Below are 4,895 nucleotides of genomic sequence, written 5' to 3'. Positions count from 1 at the left end.
GTCTCCTCTCTCCTTTGTGGTATCTGGTCTTTCTTCTTCCAGTTTTCCGTGGACAGAACCCGGAAGAGAACAAGCCCTACGGGCGAAACGTGTTTTCTGCGGGGGGCTTCGTCCACACAGTCCTACAATGGCACTATCCTGATACCTACTTGGCTTCCCTGGTTTTCTGGAGGAATTGGAGATTTGTAAGCCCCCTCTATCTTGTGGACCCATGCCACAGATAGCAACATTCTATTTAGGGAGACTATATATTATTTCCTTCCCTAATCACACTTGTTATTTTTCAGTGTGATCTTGTTGTTAAGGGCCTTCTCCTTAATATGAGCCAAATTCTCAGTTTTTCTCAACTGAGGCCAGGATAGCGTTATCATTTTTATTTTTTATCTCCTACATATATACCAATAGATTAATTGGCATCCATATTATTATAGATTTATCTCTCTTTTTGTAAACACTGACACTCTTTCTGCATTTTTTCTTTCCATATTGGGATGTTTTTTTTCATGTTTCTTCTGATGGTTATATACCCTGCTTTGTGTAATTCATTCACAAAGCTCTATATCACCTATACCTTATATTGACATATGGTGCTTTGAATTGTACTCTACCTGATACTGTGAGAACTTGTTCACATTTTTTTATTATATCATATATCCCTCACCTTGCAAGGGGTATACCCTCTTCTAATTAAGATTTTCATGTGTATGTTATAATAGGACTTTCAATCACACCAGTATCTAAGGGTGAGACACCAGGGAATTTTTCCCATTACTATTGGAATATCCAGTCCTCTATGGTTATATTTTGTGTAGCAGCAAAATCTTTTTATTATCCAGCTAAAGCAATTAGCCGGTTATATCTAAATTGTTATTCAATCAATGGTTTATCTAATTTCTTCATTCACTAATTTCGTGGACTCTCATCCATGATTCCCGGAACATTGTACCACACCGGTGGGAACTTTTGAACCAGGACTAACGTGGAAAGCAGATCCACATATTTTCACCCACTTTATATTCTTATCCTCCATCTCTTCTCTGTTTCTTCCGATTTCTTATTTCTTATGTAGGTGCACTCTCATTGGTGTACACATAAATCTCTACTACCATACCACGCTGTCAGCGCCCGATCTCGTCCGATCTTGGAAGCTAAACAGCATTGGGCCGGGTTAGTATCAGGAGAGGTGACTGCCTGCGAATACCTGGTGTTGTAGAGCAGCAGTATCACCACTAATTCTATCCTGTATATATTTTTTTCATTACAGTGTTCACAATATTAACAATTTTTTGACTATAATATGATGCCCTCAATTCTGCCTGTAAATGTGGTATTTATGATTAGCTGAAGGCTGCATAAGCCTGAGGCCATATAAGAGCCCAACTTTTGGTGATTGGTTGTTTGATGACTAAGCAGTTGCTAGGCAGATCATATTTCCGGTGGTTTTTTCCTATATGATTAGAGGGTTGTCCATCAAGCTTTAAGGGGTTGAACTTATGTTAGTATATAGGGCAGGATCATGTGCCTCAGACTTCCTCTTGCCATTTATTGTATGGCCCAGGAAGGCTCAGTAAACTGCTACAGTTTATTTGTACTGTTTCCAATTGTTCAGTTATATTTGCTGTACTGTCTCCCTCCCTTGTTTTACCTTCAATTATTCTTTTGTGGTTGCTTCCGCTGCCCATCATGCCGCGTCCACGCCGCTCTGCACCCCCCTCCCGCCGCCTTGTGGAGGCCGTGGGCACCCCTCGCTCCCGCTCCCGTAGTGCGGCCCCCCGGAGGTTGCTTCCGGCAGTGGCAGGGCCAGTGAGTGTGGGGCAACAGGGTCCTGTGCCCTCTGTACAATGGGATGCGGCGGATGCGGAGGGGCCCCTCCCTACGGGGGGGCCTTTTTCGCCCGCATATAGGGTTGGGGATGGGGTGACTGGGGCGGGCCCTGGGGTTTTCGGGGCAGGGAGTATGGCTGGGAATGCCGCTGCGCCCGCCCCTCCTACAGTTTCGGGGCGGGGGTTCCCGGATGGGGATCCCGCGGCGGGAGCCTTTTTGCTGGGCTTCCGGTCACCCGTTGCACATCTTTCCGCGTCGGCGTCCCCGGGCGTCGGGCTCCAGGCGCCCCCCCCGGCCCGCTGGGGGCGTTGCAGCTGGTGGCGACTCAGTCGTCCATCGCGTCGGCGTTCCACCTGCCTGGTCCTCCTCTTTCGTTTGCCGCACCTCACGGGTTTGCTGGGGGTCAGTTTTGCCCCGGTGGCCTTCCCTGGCCTTTGGCGCAGGCGTTTCCTGCGTCTTCCGGAGCGCCTTTCATAGGCCTCCCGGTGTCGTCCTCCCCGCAATTTTCACCGTACTTTGCCAGCTCGGCCGTCGGCGTCCAGCCCACTTGGTCGGTCGGCGGCCCCCGGGTTGCGGTTCCCCCCCTGCCTTTGCACGCTCGCATGCCGGGTCGTCCCCGGCTGGGGCGAACCCGTTGCCGCACTTTTTGCTGCCGCCCCCTGCGCCTACTCAGTTCCATCCGGTTTCGTCGGGATTTTCTGGGTCGGTCGGTTACATTCCACCTCCTGCGTGGCAGCCTGCTTACACCATTGGTGGCGCTACAGGGGTAGGGTCTGCCTTCCCCCATGCCTTTTCGTACCCCTCCGTTGGGAGTCCTCCCCCGCCGCTTCCCGCTGGCCCCCCTCAGCAGAGCGACTGGGCCTTGTCCCCTCCCCCGCCTGTTACCCCCATTGCTGTTGATGCGCTGGTTTCTCCTGCGCCTGTTGTCCCTACTGTTTCCTCCTCGCAGGTGCTGTCTGGTTCCGGGTCTTCGTCACGGAGGGGCCGGAGGTCGGGGAGGGATGCGGCCGTGGCACCGACGGGGGAAGTTCCGCTGCCACCGGAGTCGGGTGCAATGGACGATGCTGTTCCGGGTCCTTCAGGCACTGGTGAGCACGCTATTACTTCACACTGTTCGTCTAGCTCTTCTTCCTCCTCGTCTAGCTGTGTTTCTTCAGGTTCTCCGCGGCACCCGCGTAAACTAGCTAGACTTATTGCGCGGCGCATGGCGAAGGAATCGCGAAAGGTGACAGCGCCGGCATCGGCAGTTCCCCCTGACCCCCCAGTTATACGGAGATGATGCATTGCGCCAACACGGCAGTTACCCGGGGGGGTCGTAAGCGGATACGAGAAAAAATTAGGAAGGGGAAGTACGTTGACATCTTCACCCTTACGGATGAGATGCGGCAGGGTTTTGACGCAGCTAAGAAACCGGGGGGCATTGGGGAGAGTGCTTTCCACAATTTTCACCAGTGGTTGCGGGGGTTCTTGGTTTTTACGGCTTGCTACACAGAATCGCGGCCCGCTGAGTATTCCAATTTGGTCAAATATCTGTTTTTGGTGCATGACATGTACTTAAAATCCAAAGGTTCCGCTTGGCCGGATTACGACGAGAAATTCCGTCATAATCAGGATGGTAACCCCATTCTGCCCGCGGGTTTTAAGGATGTCGAGGTGTGGTTGGAGGTCACACAGCAGGTCAAGCCCGCTCCGGACGCCGCGATCAAGAAGCCCGTGGCGTCCGTGGTTTTGGGCTCCCGCTCGGTGGGGAAAGGAAAGTGTTTTGCCTACAATGAGGGAAAATGCGTCAGGGAGTAAATTGTCATTTTCGCCACTCGTGTAAGTTGTGCGGGGCCAGTCACTCGGCCAAAGACTGCACCTCGGCGGCGAGCAGTAAGCCCTCCACTCCAGCCGAGGCCGGGGGAGTTGGCAAGTAAGGCCTTCTCCCCGATTCGAGTTCCCGAATTGCGGTGCTGGCTGAGTTTATACCCCGACAAGTCGGCAGCGTAGTTTTTTTTGGAGGGTTTTCGGCATGGTTTTCGTCTGCCCATTTCGGATTCGGTGCACGTGGTGGCGCGCCTGAATTTGAGGTCGGCTCGCGAATTCCCACAGGAGGTCCGGCGGAAAGTGGACGCGGAGATCGGCTTGGGGCGCATGTGTGGGCCCTACGCCTTTCCCCCTATGCCCTCCTTGTGCATCTCCCCCATTGGGGTGGTGCCCAAGAAGGCCCCGGGCAAGTTCCACCTGATACAGCACTTGTCGCATCCTCCGGGCGTTTCGATTAATGACTCCATTCCTCAGGCCATGTGCAGGGTGCGTTATCAGTCTTTTGATGACGCTCTGCGCTTGGTGCGGGACTGTGGTCCGGGGGACCTGTTGGCGAAATTGGACGTGGAGTCGGCTTTTCGGTTACTTCCCCTGCATCCGGATTCCCTGCGGTTTCTGGGTTTCAAACTGGGGGACGAGTTTTACGTGGATCGGTGTCTCCCCATGGGCTGTTCGGTCTCCTGCGCCTATTCTGAGAGATTTAGCACATTTTTGCACTGGTGCGTCCAGGCCGCCTCCGGCCAACTCGGGGTGGCTCACTACCTGGACGATTTTCTCTTTATGGGCCCAGGGGGCAGTTCGATCTGTGGAGATATTCTGTCAGTGGCTAGGTCCTTGTTCGAAAGTTTGGGGGTTCCCGTTGCGCAGGACAAGTGTGAGGGCCCCTGCACTTGTCTTAGCTATTTAGGAATTGAAATAGACACGGTGGCGGGTTGCTGTCGCCTCCCCGAGGATAAAGTGCGTAAGCTGTTGGGTTTAATTCACGATTGTTTAGGCAAGCGCAGGGTTCGGCTTAAGCAGGTACAGTCTTTGCTGGGTTCGTTCAACTTTGCATGCCGGATTATCCCCATAGGTAGGGTTTTCTGTCGCTAACTTGAACGGGCCACGGCGGGGACGGTCCGGCAGCATCACACCGTGTACCTTTCCCGCGAGATCAGGGATGATTTGCGGATTTGGGTTTCTTTCCTGGTGTCCTTCAACAGGGAGGTTTTGTGGCCTCCCCCTTGTTGTTCCAGCAGTTGGCTCCAGTTGTTCACGGACGCCTC

The 4,895-nt window shown here is 53.1% G+C and overlaps 1 pseudogene; it reads left to right on the top strand.

Annotated features, from left to right (window-relative positions):
* The first annotated feature begins 1,097 nt into the window (after positions 1–1,097).
* On the top strand, positions 1,098–1,216 carry LOC134960864 (5S ribosomal RNA; annotated as a pseudogene).
* Positions 1,217–4,895: the final 3,679 nt, after the last annotated feature.

Source organism: Pseudophryne corroboree, chromosome 9 (genome assembly GCF_028390025.1).
Source record: "Pseudophryne corroboree isolate aPseCor3 chromosome 9, aPseCor3.hap2, whole genome shotgun sequence".
Classification (NCBI taxonomy): Eukaryota; Metazoa; Chordata; class Amphibia; order Anura; family Myobatrachidae; genus Pseudophryne; species Pseudophryne corroboree.
The sequence above is the reverse complement of the archived record's forward strand: the minus strand, read 5'-3'. Positions and strand labels throughout refer to the sequence as shown.